This window comes from Chiroxiphia lanceolata, chromosome 8, assembly GCF_009829145.1.
Source record: "Chiroxiphia lanceolata isolate bChiLan1 chromosome 8, bChiLan1.pri, whole genome shotgun sequence".
NCBI lineage: Eukaryota > Metazoa > Chordata > Aves > Passeriformes > Pipridae > Chiroxiphia > Chiroxiphia lanceolata.
The window spans coordinates 24,962,046-24,978,092 of NC_045644.1; the positions used below are offsets into that span (position 1 = coordinate 24,962,046).

Consider the following 16,047-nt stretch of genomic DNA (forward strand, 5'->3'; position numbering starts at 1 on the left):
AGATCACTATCTTTTCAATGTATTGTTCAAAACTTGTATTACTATCAAATCAACAGGGAAAGAATGGCTGTTTGAGGGTTAGACATGAAAGTGCCAGTGCCTGCACCTCCTTTTCCATATTTGTAGGTAACTTTCTAAGTTTTTGAAAGAGTCCTAGCAGACTTTCTCATAATCTGTTTTATTATCCCATTGTACTTGGCTGATAGCTTGTACAAGTGACTGATAAGCCACTCAAGTCAGAGTGGGTGGTTTCTGACAGTAGGTTCTGCCATTTCCTGTACTTGCTGCAACTAATGAGAGAGTGCTTTGGTAACAAAAACCTGGGCAATTCTAAGGTTAATGATTAAGTGAGCCTAGGCCCACCAGAAATATATTTTCTGTACCAAATATATCCTCCATTATTCTTGGATAGTGCTTTTACCATTTAGAGTCTCTTAGAGCAGTAGAGTTCTAGAGCCCTCTTTTTCAATGTGACACTCAGCTCTGTCCATCCGTGACTCTGCAAATTCAGAATGAGCATCAATAGCCATCAGAATGTGCTGTGCTTCCCTCATGGGAAGAGTTATAAAGAAAACAGGCAGACACTGGCTTGCCCAGCAATTTGCCCTTGGTTCTGCACCCAACCCAAATAGCCTCTCTCCGGGGTTATCCTGTATTTTGGCAAACACAGAGATTCAAAATCACTTGTCCCAGAGAAGAGTTGGGTTGGAAAAGAGATCTCTAGTACCTTTACATATGGCCACTGAAGATGGCATTTCAGCACTTGGGGTTAGTAATGTTTGGTCATAGCAAGGATTAAAAGGTTTAAAAACTGCCCAATACAAAGAGAAATAAAGGGGTTAGGGGATGGATTTTCTGTTTGTTTGTTTGTTTAGGGTTTTCTGTTGTGGTTTTTTTGTTTGGTTGGTTTCTGGTGGGATTTTGTTGGGGGTTTTTTTGGATTTTTATTGAGAAATTAAAATAATTTTTTTAAAAATTAGGGTTAGAACATGCAGGTCTTACTTCAGCAAGCGCCTTAAGAAAAGAAAATTATAATTCAGCACAAAAAGCACATGTTCATTTTGCAGTCAAACCTCCCGAACGAGAAAAGGTATAGATCTTGACCAAATAATTGCAGTGATATGTTCTGTAAATTCTTTAGTTCCTGGAAAATCCTGAATGTTTTGAAAGAAAGTAGCAGAAAATAGAGGACAACTCTGAGCCCCTCATGTCTCCAAACCAACTGTTTCCTCCTTCTCTCCTACTCATTTCATATTTCCCACATGAGAGGTGGAAGCTCTAGAAGTGAGTATTAAACCACAGTTTAGAGATTGAGGTAGCAAATAAGTAAAAGGGACTACATTCCTGTCATTTTCTGTTGCTGTGATCCTTCTCTTCAAGACTGCATCACATGTGATGCAGAATATACCAGATAGGGCCCTTGTGAGAATAAAGGCACTGAATATTGCAAAGTGGTGCAATGGGAGCCATATATAAATGCTAAGATAAATACAGATTTGATAAATTACTAGCAAAGGCACTGGAGGGAACAATACAAGATGATGCAGTAGGGCTTTTTCATCTCACTCTCATGACCCTTAGAGAAGGCATGGCTTTCCAGAACCCTGTACCTGAGGCAAGATATTTTAGTCATTTTATACGTAATTACCCCTTGAGACCTCTCAGATGCTCAGATAATAAAATGTAGCTGTAGGTCTTCAACTGTGCTGATATACGGATGTCCATTTCAGAACAGGAAAAGATGCCATATGTCAACATTTCTTAGCTCTGATTGCCAGTGCTAATATGTGTGAATGTACTGAGAAAGTATGGCTTCTTTAAAAATTTAACTTAGCTGCAGCTTGTGCCCAGCACTGCAAGGGTTTAATCCTAAGGCTTCCCACACGATGGTAGGGAGACATGCAAGTTGTTGAGATCTGCACTGAAGACAGCTCCTATCCAGCTGCAGATTTGTCCCAGCTGTCTGCACTGAGCAGCCATTTACCTTAGCTCTATGTATACTAGCAGCTAAAAGCTAATTTAAACGGAAACATTTCAGTCAGTTAGTGAAAGGACAATAGTCATCTTTGCTCCTGACATTCATGTTTCTCAGAGCTGTTAAGCAAAGTGATAATTTGCTGCAGAGGAAGTATACTAGACAGAAGACGTTTTTACAAGAATATGTTTATTAAGGAATACCTGTATAAAAAACGTTTTTTTCTTGCATCACTTTTTCTGACGGAAATATTACTTACACTAAAATCCTATTAAAAAGTTGTTTAATTTAATAACATTCATTGTATTAGTTCCCCCTAAAGTAATCACTTTGTTGAGAACACACTCTCTGTTTCTTTATTTGATCTGGGAATAAAGCTATCTTGTCTTTACTTCAGTATCTCCTTTTTATTTTTTTTTTCTAGAATAAATAAACATGAAGCTGTCACTGCAGAGCAGGCACTGCCTCTCCTGTTATAAACCTTTTGATTTCTGTATTGAGAGAATTTTTTTGCACAATGATTCTTTTAGAATATGCTTGAAGTACTACATTTTCCTACTTTCTTGTTTCCCATGTAGATACATGAGTAATCACAGAGACTTTTTGCTGTCCCAGTAGATTATATTGTTCTATCAAGTTTTATGTCCTTCTCATAGACCTGGTCAGGTTATTTATCATGAAAAAATGATTTAATGTATCAGGCAGTAATTTTAGTATAATTGTTATTATAGCAAGCAAAGCCACCAGTTGTGAGATTTGAGCCCTTTTATACCAGTAAAACACACTGCAGTCCTCTGTTCCATAAAGTCTTAGTTAAAGGGCTTGACTTATGCACTCTTCACCCACATGGCTATCATTAGCTGCTAAATTTTTGTTGTGTGGCTAGGCCCTGAGTTGCCTCCTACCCCTTGGTACAAACTGCCACATTTACCAAGGGGCTGCAACGTCTTCTGCATAAATATTGGAGATCTTGGCCTCTAGAATGTGGTGGCTTCTTGGCAGTACCAGCCAAAAGACCACAAGTCAAAAAGAAAAAAAAAATAAATCCATAAATAAATCCAAAAACTGTGGAGAAACTGGATCTGTCACAGACAGATTACTGTTATCTCTTCTAGAGCATGATGACAGCTCTTTGGATCTCAGCTCAATGTTATATCCACTCTCCAACAATTAACTGTTGACTTTCAACACAGCTGTAAACATGGTTATACTACACTGTTTGCGTACTATACACATACAGAAAACATCAACAAAATTCTGTTAAAAAAAATACAAATTTCTGGGTCTATTTACTAGAAAAGAGTGTATGAAATCATGAGATGTCAATGTTGTGTGTTTTTCATATTTAAGAAACGCTGATTTGCATGGTTTCTGAAAATCCAAACTGGTAATCTATTTGAGACACCACCAGCTTTCAGAGGATGTATTTAATCAAAATGTTATTATTTGCAGGTTTCCTTCTAGCTTAGAAGACACCACCCTTGTTGTAATGTGTTATATTGGTGACTGGGTAGTTCTGGGGGCTAATGAGGAGATATAAAATCACGGTGAACCCAAGTGACCATTTCGAATCTAACCCAAGTAAGTACTGTTCTTTTGATCTTTGATCTTGTATCTGATCAAAGTAGCTATTTTTCATTTAGTCTTTACTCTGGTATCTATTTGATAAAAACATATGAGAAATGATTTGACTGTGTCACTGCAATTTGCCAGGCAGTTGTAAGAAACCGTCTCCCAAACTGATGTATTTATTCGGTAGCACCTGTGAAGGAGGTAGCAACTCAACAGGAACAGAAATCCTGTCATCATTAGTCAAAGAACTGACACACTCAAAGGAAAAGAATAAATACCCTGGGCTTTTTCCTGGTTTTCTTGCCTAAATAACAGCACTTCTTTGTTCAAATAACATCTGAGATCTTAGTTAAGCAGTGGAAAGAAGGTGGCTTTACGTATCAAAGAGCAATACAGGTGCTAGACATCTTCAGACAAGATGGAAATGCATGTATACCCATGTATAGAGCACAGGAGGCTAATTTCAAGTCCTGGGAAAAACAAAATACCAGAGCCTCTAGCATTTCTGTGCCCCATCCCTGGCTGTCCAGGAATATGGTGAAACTTCAAGGTTAAAAATAAGTTGACCATAAGATGAGGTTTCTCGTTTGTCCTAAAAAGAACATTATTTTATTTACCTCATCACTGTTGACAGGATCACCATCAGGAAACAGTCAAGCCTTCTTCTCAATCCTTGCAAGAACTGTGGTGTTTATGTCAGCTTGAATTCTCTGTTGCCATAATTCAGAGACCAGTATGTCAATCCCTTCTTAAAACTGGAAAAGGGGGGCTCATGACTCAGTATGTTTCTTTGGTACCTTAAGAAGCTACCAGGACCCTGCCCTCTGCACTGCCAGGAGGGGTAGACCCTCTGCCCTGAGTTTTGGTGCCTGAACCCCAGGCACTGTCACCAGAGCCCCACCAAAAGCAGCGCCCCACTGCCCCACAGGGCAGGTTTGCCCCAGATGCAAATTTCCCAAGGACTGAAAATACGACTCAATGTTGACAGCTGTCCCAGGCTTGTTAGCCCCAAAGAATCCACGTTTGGTGCAGTTTCCTTTTTTTACCTAATTCTCTTTAAGGGAGACAAACTGTAAGTGGATTAATATAAACAAAGAGCAAGTAGTCTGTGTAATATAAGAGCAAACATTATAGATTATGAGCTGAGGGACATGGCTCAAAAGGCAGCAATTCAGCAGCCAGTCAGAATCACCAACTAAATTTTTCTTTACTTACTTTAGGGTTTTTAGTGCCCTCTGGAAGGACATCAACAAGATTTAGACACAAGCATATCACTACCGTAATGAACACTGACAAAAAAAAATGAGAAATTGGAACTGGAAATGCATTTGCAATACTTCTTCTTTGGGAATTACTACCATAATTACACCAGTTTAGAAAGCAATACCTTTGTAAGTGCTTTTACCCCGTCATGTATCACACAAGGGATTATAGCATTTTAATGACCTTGGTGGCTAAATTGTACAATACCTATAATAGTACAAAATCTAGGAGAATTTTTGGCCCCATCGAGGCCATAGAAAATCTCCTACTGATTTCATTGGAGCCAGCAAAATCCATCCTAATTTTTCAGGTGTGACCAGCTCCAGTCACAAGAGGGGCTTATATTGCCCTCATACTCTTAAAATAAGTGTGAACTGGTACTTTTCATATACGTATGCTACAAATGCCCTGAATTTTATTTCATGAAAGATGTTATGACATGGAATACATTGTTTCTCCATGAAACATGCACCTTTTAATACCAGCTACTGAAAGGGTGATATATACATCACTATTTCTCCTGTCACCAAATAAAATGAAATTCATAGACCTGCTCTTAGCTAATGTGATACATGTTTTATGGCTAAATAAGGCCTTGAAAATGAAAATCTTCTGTCCTTCTCATGAGGTACATAGATCCAAATTAAATGAGCAAGTTACATTAAGGCACCTACAAACCTTGAAAAAGGTGTATTGGCTTGTTCATTCTTCCTCTGGATAATAAACTCACTCGTCAAACATCCAGAGGGCAAGCCAAAGGAAGTGAACGTTGCCCTGCCTTAGCTTCCTTTATATGTTTTCAGTTTTCTGAAATTGGGCATATCTTCTGTAGATAGGACTATAAGAGATTGATAGATGCCTTAAGATTGGTTTGCGCATGAAAAGGTAATAATTGATCCCTGGCCACTTCATGAACCAGCATTTAGTGTGTTGTGCAACTTCAGAAATAAATCTGAATAACTACTTGAAAAATAAAAGGAGGTAAAAAAGCTCACTTTGCTTCAGCTTTAGGAAATATATGTTGTGTTAGAAAAGGTGTTAACTGACAACATGTTTTAACAGACATGGCAATAAATATGTCCAAGCTCCAACATTTTCTCCAGTGTGCAAACTGCCTTTGCAAGAGCCTGGAGAGATTCCCGCTGGTCTCTGCAGGATTTGGCTTGAGCTCCTCTGCAGGAATTAGTTCGTGCCAGTGGAAGTAAATAGGCCCTTGGGGATGCTGCTGCTGCCACTGAGGTATTTATTTTTATAATAACTTGTTGGCCAGTGCAGGGATAGGAAGTCACAACCACAGCTCCTGCATTCGAAACTCCACACCATTCATCTTTATCAGTTAGAGCCTTTGCAAAGATAGGAATGATAAGAACCACAAACTTGAGGACCTGGCTACCAAACACCTCCTGGCCCCCGATGGCCACTTGCCATGCTTCTGGGAGCAGCTTCTTTCCCTGTGCTCTGCAGTGCCTGCTGGTGCCTCCCAGTAGCCAGCAAGCAAAGCCAACTCCTTGGACCACAGGGTAACCCTAACGTATGATGAGGGCAACAGATCACGGGATTTTTCTGACTCATACAGACCAATAAAATGCATTTCTTAGGAAGGAGCCTCCCTCACTATTTACTATTTCCAGTGGCTGCTCACACTGTGTTATTATTCAACAATATTTTCTCTAGCTTGGCCCCTTTCTGGCTCACAGAGCCCAGCTCTGTTGGAGAAGCTCTTCTTCTAACCTCCAAAATTGTAACAAACAAATCAATCTGTTCTTACTTTCAAATCAGGTAGGAAACATGAGGGAAGCATAACGCCCTATTCACTGCCTTCAGGGAAAAGAGGGTAGATTGGTCAGTGACCACATTTCATTAGTCAAAGAAGAAACAGGATTATTCTCCTTCCCTTGCCAGACTCCGTCACTCAAAGAAAACTGAAACAGCAATAAGAGTGATAATGACACGGCACTTTCATATCATGCATGCTCTTTTATCAGCACTTACAGACTCATGAACACAGAGTGAAGCCCTGTAGAATTGGCTGGTTTTCGAATTTTTAAGAGTTGTTTTCCCACTTATTTCCTGTTTTCTTACCCAGCAGGCCCAACCACATCCAGAACCTAGATAATACTTGTGTCAGTATCTCTGCCAGCTTTGTTTAAACTCCCTTTCCTACACTTAAAACAAGCTTGAAGCTCCACTTATTCCCCTTCTGATACATAACTTAAGCAAAACTTGGCTTGAGGCCAACAATATCTATGAAAGGAGACATAAAGCTTGGGCAGAATAGGAAACAGGTAATTCTGCTGCTATTGCAAGTGCTGGAACATAGACGGAGAATTTTCTAATAACCTTCTCCAGCTGCCAGTTACTTGTTCAAAATGAAACACATATACTGTAGGAGGAAGAAGGGTGATGTGTTTCTAGGTTAAAAGAAATGTTGTCTGACATCTGTTTGCCACATGGTAGCCTTAACCAAAAATTTTCCCTCCTCCCAGCTGTTGCCTTGTTATGCACTCATTGGTTGCCTTCTCCACTCCAGCAGTGGCTTTGAACCTACAGCATGATTCCAGAATCTGTAGGCTTTGTTTCATTTTCACCAAGTCCGATATCCCATTGGAATTCACCTGGGAAAGCAGTCAGAAAAAGTGACTGAGAGCTTCAAAACACAGCTCAGAGCATGAGAGTCCTCCATGTTCCGACAGGAGTTGAACTCCTCTGCAGTAGGTGGCCTCCATAGAAAATCATGAGCGCCCTGAATATCCACCCAGCCACACAGCAAAGCCTAGGTTAGTGTTGGACAGCTGTTAACACCTTCATGATTTGTGAACAAACATCAAAGGCCCCTGAATCCCAGAGTCCTAGCTCCCTCTCCTGGCAGAGCACCGTACCGGGAACAGAAACGGGGGCTGCGCGGGGTGCTCCCCCGGCACAAGAAGCCTGAACCCCAGCTGCAGCTCAGCCAAGGGAGACGTGGAGGAACTGTGCCCTCAGTAATCAGGAGCTCCTCTCTGCAAGGAGCCCAGTGGTAATCACACAGCTATAGCTTTACCAGCAGATTAATACAGGATTAGCAAAGTCAAAATCTATTCTAGTGAAGAACATCTGTGACATAGCTTTAGCTGCATAAAAAAATATGTACTTGAGCACAGATAAAACTTCATTGCTGCGTATTATCTGCAGTTCTGAAAGTTGGGGGTAGTGCAGTTTATTCTCTAATATTCTGACACTAGGCTGACTTGTGCAACTGTGCCATCATTCCTCTCCAACACCACAGCCTTCTTCTGTTTGCTGTTTCCCGTACATGCCGAGCCCACAGAGTGCCTCCCCAGACAGTTACTTACTCCTTGAGAAGCGCACATCTGCCTGACCAGATAAGAACCTGTCACTACAGCAGGTAATGTACAAATACAGGGGGTCTCATTAGTAGTCTCCAGCCCTTCAAAAACATATCATTTGTTTCCATATGTGAAGGCACAGCTTATTGCCCCTCCATTCCAAGTAACATCCACAACATCCGCATTTGGTAAAAGCACCCACTGTCACCAGTGGGCACAATGTCTGTGGCAGCACCAGAGGTGGAAGTGTGACACCTGCCATCATGGCCCAAGGTTGAGGCAAGGTCCTTCTTGGCCAGCAGCACGTGCCTCCACGACTTCAGGGAACGAGCTGGCTCTTAACAGGGCAAAAGACAGCAGGGGCTCAATGCAAGCACACAGGCCACTGAGAGTGACCCAACCTGTAAGTTGTGTACAGGCACATGAAATTTCGCTATCTCAGCCACTGACCCTTAGCAACTTGGGTTGGGTACACCAGTGGTTTATTTCGGTAGAATTTTGATTCTGTTAATCTGTGTTTCCACACCGTGGGTGGCTGAAGTCCACTGAAAGCCTCCCTCCCGAATGGGTGGGCTGGGATGGCAGGGACAGAGCCTGTTGGCATCCTGCTGTTTCTGTGGAGAAGATTGAAACAAGGTTTCCTGAACAAGCAAAACAACAGGTCTCTCTTAGGTGCTTACAGTAGCCTTTTTTTAGACAATTATTCGTGGGCTCTTTCAGTCTTTGGCAATGGGGTTACAGCTCTTGTTTATGAGAAGCAGAAGGCACCTCACAGATGTGCAAGCTGGTTTCTGCTGTGGATATGTTTTCTTCTAGGTTTCACGCCAGGGCAGTTTTCCCAAACCAATACTCTTCCACTTACTTCAGGACTCCCCTTCACTCTCCAGCATCAGCTACAGCTCCTACTTAAATAGTAAGACCCTAAGTATGTTCTTAGAGGTCCATAAAGCAAAGCCAGAACTGCACAGAAGGTATTTAGTCAAGGCAAAGCTGTGGCTCATAAAATGTCTCATTGTAAGTTGACCATCTTGGTCATAGGAGACTTTCTGTATATTAATCAGAATAAAATTATTGTTTCTTCCTCAGAGAGGGAAAATGAGACATTGGAGAAGAGAGAGAAAGACAAAGGGAAAAGGATACTTCTGGATATTTCAAAGATGTCTAAACTTCACTTCCAGATTTCCCTGGCATGCTCATCAATTTCATGTTAAGAATTATAAGCAACTTATTTTTTCATCTTCTCTCCAACCAGAGTAGGTAAGCAGTTTTAAATTTGAGAAGTAGTTTGTGGTCTCAAACAGAGAAAGGGAAGGTGTATCAGCAAGAACGAAAGTTTCCAGCGTTGCAGAGCACTGGATGAAGTGGTGGTGTGAGCCCTCACCAGCAGCAATCCCGGGCAGAGCCCTTCCTCTGAACCTGACAGTCTGCATTTCCTGAATCAACAGGCCCAATGAAGGGTTTGCTCTCACCACCGTTACTCATGTAAGAAGCTCTGAAGTTGTGTCAGGGGAGTGTTAGCTTGGGTATTAGGGAAAGGTTCTTCACCCAGAGGGTGATTTGGTACTGGAACAGGCTCCCCACGGAGGTGGTCACAGCACCAAACCTGACAGAGTTCAAGAAGCAGGATGACACTCTCAGGCACATGCTGTGACTCTTGGGGTGTTGGACTTTGATGACCCCTGAGGGTCTCTTCCAAGCATTCTATGATTTTATGAATTTTTACCTGAGGGGGTGGTATGCATGCCCAGAGGCATGGATGGGAGACTGTAAATGGATACTAACTCTTTTTCTAATTATTATTTTGCAGAGCTATGCATCTACAAGTGGAGCTGTCATTCTGCCTCCCAAGTACCTCTTCTGGAAAAGATCTTAAAATGTATTGTTTCATGTGAAAAAGCATTCATTGCTTTGCTCCCAGCTGCAGCTGATGTAGTAGGAGAGAGCTGCTCACTCTTAGTTTACAGACCAGTTTGGCCACACAGCCTGCTAGGTAAAGACAGGCCAGCACACTCAGATTGGTGCCAGGAATATTGCTGCTGATTGTGCTTACCAAACCATGTTATGTCAGCTGCATCCATGTCAGAGGAGCATGTGCAAGACCAGTTACAGCTAATAAGCCTCTGTCTGAGGGAAAAAATGAGACCAGAGTGAGATTTATGACAAATTCAAGCACAGAATAAGCAGTATGAACAGATGAGCCTCAAAGAATGGTAAGGTCCTCTTTACGTACAAATATTTTTTGGGGGGAGGGGAGTGAAGAAGGAATAAAATCAGAAAATAATAGAATGAATTATAGCAAATACTCTTTCTAAGTAAAGTCATTTTGCATTTCCCATGGGAGTCAGTTGAATGAGAGAAGGCAAAAAAAAAGAAAGAGAGAAGACAAAAAAAAAGAAAGAGTAGAAATGCTTGCAACACAGAACAAACCTTGAGTGCCAAGAACATGCTCCAGATTTTTTTAAAGATGCCTGGCTCTTATCTCAGCCTTGATTCATCACAGTTTACTCCCAGAATTACTCAGAATTCAAGGACCTTGCTCCTGTGGGGTTAATGGGTTACATTCAGCATTGAAACCCATGACACAAATAGCTGCTTAATTATTCACTCGAAGATGGTTTTAGTGGCTAATCTAAATAAAAACAGCAACAGCAAAAATTACATTGTTTTACCTTCTGTAGGTGAAATGATTTTTTCTTTTAACTGTATAATCCGGGACGGTGCACAGGCAGGAGGGGGCCCATATAAAGGAGGGGTTGTGCTGCTTCTGACACAAAAGATTAGCATGCTCATGACTGAAGAGGAGGAAAAGGAAAACACTGCCATAAAAGTGACAGTTGAGGTGAAGAATTGTGGTGAATGTGTAATGCACCACTGAAAAGATGCAGAAGAAAACATACCAAACTGGAAGTCGTATCATATCTATCCCGCTATTCCAAAGCACGAATTAATTTGAAAGGAAGAAGCTGCTGTTCTCGTTGGCTCACATAATTTGTTCATAAACACAGGCAAGAAGTATGCTAAAGTGATACGATTACCATAATTACTATTTTGTTCAAAAAATGCAGCGGTGGTTTTCCACCCTGAATTTCATTCAAGCAGCCATTGTGGCTGGTACCAATCAGGAGGTAATGGCACAGACTGCAGCTACTCCAGGAGCAAACACAGTAAATCTTATGCTTCAAATGCACCAGCCACACAGGATGTCAAAGCATATTACAAATACAGGAGCAGGTATCAGCCAGTCCTGGTACAAGGAATTTGTGTGCAGCTAAGCAAAGATACAGTGCCAAACCAATCCTGGCAGGCATATGTCACTCCAATAGCAGGCAAAACCCTTTTAGAGTCAATGGGTCTAAATGTGGGGGTTTTGCAAAGGGTCAAACTTAGTATTTATTTAATTTAGCCCTGTTTTGAAAGCATGCTGTGCAGCAGAGAGGAAATAGACATCCCAAAGCATCAAACAGGATCACTTTAAGCCCAAATCATCACTAAATGCAACGCTGCTGTGTACAGGGAATATCAAATTAAGGTGATCATTGCCAACCCCCATCAGCTTCCTGTCTTGCTGCAGCTTCCCAGGGGATGAACTACAGACAGGACTCTCCTGTAAAACCCTGGTTAAACAGGTATCTGTTTGAGTTTGGATAGGGCTTAAAGCAAAGCAGGCTAAATGACTTGTTCAGTTGATGACACTTGGCAGTCCTGGTCACCAGCCTCTTGCCTTCTCACTCTGACTTGCTGTGCTAAGTGGTCTGATGCAGGTGGGGTGGGAGTGTGTGTGTTAAGCCAAAACATTTTTTAACTTTTAGAAAAGAGATCTTTCATCTGTAAAGTACCCAAGCCAGAGCTATTTAAAAGATTAAGTTTGGGTTCAAGTTCTGAGACACCTCCAGATTTCTATTCCTTCCTCCTGTTCCTCACCCCATGATATTATTTCCTCATGTCATTGAAAAAGAGGGGAGCAAAAGGGGAAAAAATAATTGCAAAAATGTTAGAATAGCCATATTTTTGGTTTTGTCTCTTTCTTTAAACATTTGAAAAAGTTGACTTTTTTAAAACAGAGAAAAATATTTAGGCTGTATACTTCGCATTTTTCTCTGTGATATTTCATACTGCTCACTGGTCAGATGAATGTTAATGTTTGGATAAATTGGGAATAGAAGGATGGTGGTGTGTTCATAGAATGAACATAAGGATTGCATTGTCGAGTTTATACTGGAGAAAAGCTAGAGGTGATCATTTTGTGTTTGCACAGAAGATAAAGGGTTTCTTCCTGTGTGCCATTAGAAGTAAGGGATTGTTCTGCAAGTGACAGTGGAGGAAAGGGAGTTTTGTGCTTGTGTCACAGAAGGAAGAGGATTACTGTGCAAACGATGCTCAAGGAAAAGGATTAAACCGTGTATGACACAGAGAAGCGAAGTCTTTGTACAGACACCACAGAAGGAGCAGGGCGCTGTGGCACAGGCTGGGAAGGATTCTTTGAAAGTCAGAATGAAAATTAAAAAGAGAGGAGGACTAGTTTTGTGAATGTGGCTGGAAGACAAGGTTTCTTATGAGCAAAAATAAGTAAAGGAAGAAATGGCTGTACTCCTAAGTCAAGAAGTACTTGCTCATTCTACAACAAAGCACCTACATTTTTCAGACAAAACAGAGTGCGGTGCCACTCATTAGTTTAAAGGAATACACATACTTTGAGCAATAATTGCATAATGATATCTCAGAGAAATACTTTGTGATTTTGAACTCAACTCCCCTTTAGACAAGAAGTTGTCTCCCTCTTAGATTTTTTTTTCCTTATCCCTTTAAAGAAAAGTGCCTCAAAAATCACCATATCCTTCTCAAGAAATAAGGATATTATTCCCAAAGTAAACCACAGATGAGACTGGGTGCCACAAGCAAGCACTGCTGGTCTGCTGGGCATGCAGCACTTTCCTTCTTGGTTAGGAATCCCAGCATCCTAGCTCTAAGATAGATGGTTCTTATCTACATATGCATAGAGAAGCAGAGCAAGCCTAGGCAGATTTTTGTTGTTGCTGTTTCCTTAAGAAAAAAAATTAAAAATATCCTGTTTCATAGGAAAAATATATATGAAACAAAAGGTTTTCACTTTCCTCGTGAGACCCGTGAGAAGTGTTTCAGACATTCTCTGTGAAGATAGAAATTCACATTTCCACATTGCAGCAGCCACCAAACCTCGACTTTGGCTGTGCTTTTGTAAGACATTATAGGCAATGGAACATGTTTGAGGTGAGGGCTGTGGTGCACTGCACCGTTTTTGTATCATGAGAAAGGAGAAGTAAAATGTGAAGATAAGAATTATTGCTACCTTTTTTATACCAGTTGCTGGTTCAAGACTTTCCAGCTATTTGGGGATTTGTTTGTTTTCACACAATGATCCTGACATCCAGTTACTCATAACATGTCACTCTCAAGAGCACTGCAACACTTTGTACCAGGAACTGCATTTCAGAGAAGGTGAACCCGGGGTCAAACGCATTCCTGCTAATTGTACTGATTGCAGGAAAGTTATTCTACGATTGAATTTGTTCTCTGAAGTTAAAGGGGGAAGCTGCTAATTGCTTTTAAGGAGGACCCAGAAAAATGACTGGGGGCTGCACAGTAAGTCCCTGCCCAGGCGCACCGGGTGCATGCCCGCCCAGCACGCACAAGATAAGAGCTGCTAATCTCTTGGGGGAGTGTGGTATGTGAGGGGGACGTGCAGTTCAAACTATGCGAGGGCTTGGAGGGGGAGATACAAACAAACAGCGACAGAAAAGGGGTTCTGTATGTCCACACATTCTGTACTGCTGGTACTCACTGTGTAGAAGAAATTTACTACACTGATCTGATTTCTTCAAAGCTGCCACCAGTGCAGGGGCATGGCCACTGGCTCTTTTCTGCAGTGTTTCTACAATACTCTAAATATCCTCAGGCTCCACAAAGCCTACATGTGCTATTACCATGATTCCACCAGGCAACATGTGTGTTTCCTTCCTGGTCTAGTTTTTTCTTACAGTTTTCCTGCCTACCACATCTGAAGTCTCTCTTTTAGTTGAAAAATTCATACTTAGGGCAAGGAGAGATACACAAGGTCTAGTTTGTGCAGAATATCACAGAGCAGTTCTGGCTCATTGATGTGCAATGTCACAAGGACAAGCAAACTCTGCTTCTCCACTATAATTCATGATTTGGTATATCAAGTTAAACCTCTACTCATCATCCTAGTTTAATTATTTTGGTTCTTCCACTTTCCCCAGAAATCCTAGCTCCCCAAACCTTTCCTACTCAGAAGTCCAAGTTCTGAAAACTATCTGGAATTGTATCTCGTTTTTGAAGTATTTCTGTTGGCCGAGTCATCCTGCACCTCATTGCTGAGAAGAGCGCAGCCCTGCAGAGGAAGGGTAACTGCCTGGGGTTTGGCAAAGTTTACCAGCTTCCTGCATGAGAAATTGTATGGGGAACATTTAAGAGGATGTATTTGCTGAACTTCCTCAAGCTTGGCCTGAAATCCACGACAGAGGAAACTAAATAGAAATTTGCAACAACCTGAGATTGCTTAGTTTGCAGGGCTCTTACTAGTGGCTACCTTAGGAGATGGAGAAAACAGCAGTCTATCTTGTTTTAAGAATTACTCTATCTCTGCAGAAAAAACACCAGAGGTTGTAAATAACATTTTAGCTGACAAAAGTTTTGCTCTGAGTTCTTTGGGAGGGTGTAGCAAAGCTGTCAGACTGACTTTTTATATTAAGCTCCAGCTGTCATTTTCCTTTGCCTGCTGTATGGTACTGGTGGATGCAGGCTCCCATTTGAAGCTCTTGGCTTTTGAGACAGAGCACCTCATCATGTTCAGGTGGACTGCTGCAAGTACACACCTTTCCATATGCCTTTGTTGAATGAGACCAGGAAAAAGGGGAGGGAATTTCCCTGACAGTTGAAATTTAGCAGCTCTGGTTCGCTGCTCAGTGAAGTCATTGGGAGACTTCTTTTGGCCTCAAAAGGTAAGGAACAGGGCATAAGGACCAACATGAACAGAGTAATTCTGTTTTATGCGAGGGAAAAGGTAGAGTAAAACAAGCCAAGAATCGAAAGCTGAATGTTACATGTCCGATTTGAAATGTACTTGTAACAGGTGAAGTTTACCTGAAAGTGACCTAAATAAGACTGGGTTCTTGAACTATTTCTTATAAGGGGTCTGCAAAATATCCACAATGCCATTTGCAGGCATTCCCCCATGCCAGCATGTGGCCTGGGCTCAGGCTTCAGCACACATCTCCTTGGAGGCAGGTAGTGACTGTGGAGAAAGCTTTGCACTGGAATCAGGGGAAACTTCACCTCGAGTTTCTCTGGTTTGGAATGAGTCAATGTTGACTTCAACCTGATATCTATAAGGAAGCTGAAGATAAACCTCTCAAATGAAAAATGTGATCACCAACCACATGCAAACAACATCAATGCTGCAATACAAGCAGAGACAAACTATCTGAGTTGATCCTTCTGGTGCTACTGGGCGCCGGTTGGGGATGAGTGGCTGACATTGGCCCCAAGGGAGCTGTGGTTTTAGGATGGGAGTTATTTCAATTGTCATTAGGTTCACACTTTACCAACACTCCTTCTGTGGGCAGAAACAGCAAAGACAAGCAGCAGTATGGCTGGTTTTCTGTTAGGTAAGTGTCTAACAAGGTGGGTTTGCTTGCAAAGGAATGGACTGTGGCCCAGGTAAAAGCGATCTGGTGGCATGAAGATCTTCCATGATTTTGCTCTTCCCACAGGCTGGTATTTTGAAACCTAAGGTTTCAGTTCAGACCCATTGTTCAGTAAGACATTTGAAAGCAAGGCAGAGGGAAATCCTTTTCTTGTTAACTCACCTGTATAGCAAGGGTTTCTGTTTTCTCTGTTGAAGGTGATGAAATT

General features: G+C 41.6%; 1 long non-coding RNA gene across 2 annotated transcripts in view; it reads left to right on the plus strand.

Annotated features, from left to right (window-relative positions):
- The window catches only part of LOC116790285, a 121,085-nt gene extending 110,311 nt beyond the window's left edge, over positions 1-10,774 (plus strand). The window contains exons 2-7 of one of the 2 annotated variants that reach the window (XR_004358299.1): positions 1,142-1,284; positions 3,428-3,556; positions 8,076-8,195; positions 8,953-9,049; positions 9,315-9,393; positions 9,944-10,774. This is a non-coding gene — a long non-coding RNA (uncharacterized LOC116790285). The remainder of the gene's footprint in view (positions 1-1,141; positions 1,285-3,427; positions 3,557-8,075; positions 8,196-8,952; positions 9,050-9,314; positions 9,394-9,943) is intronic. The other variant, XR_004358300.1, reaches the window with a different exon arrangement.
- Positions 10,775-16,047: the final 5,273 nt, after the last annotated feature.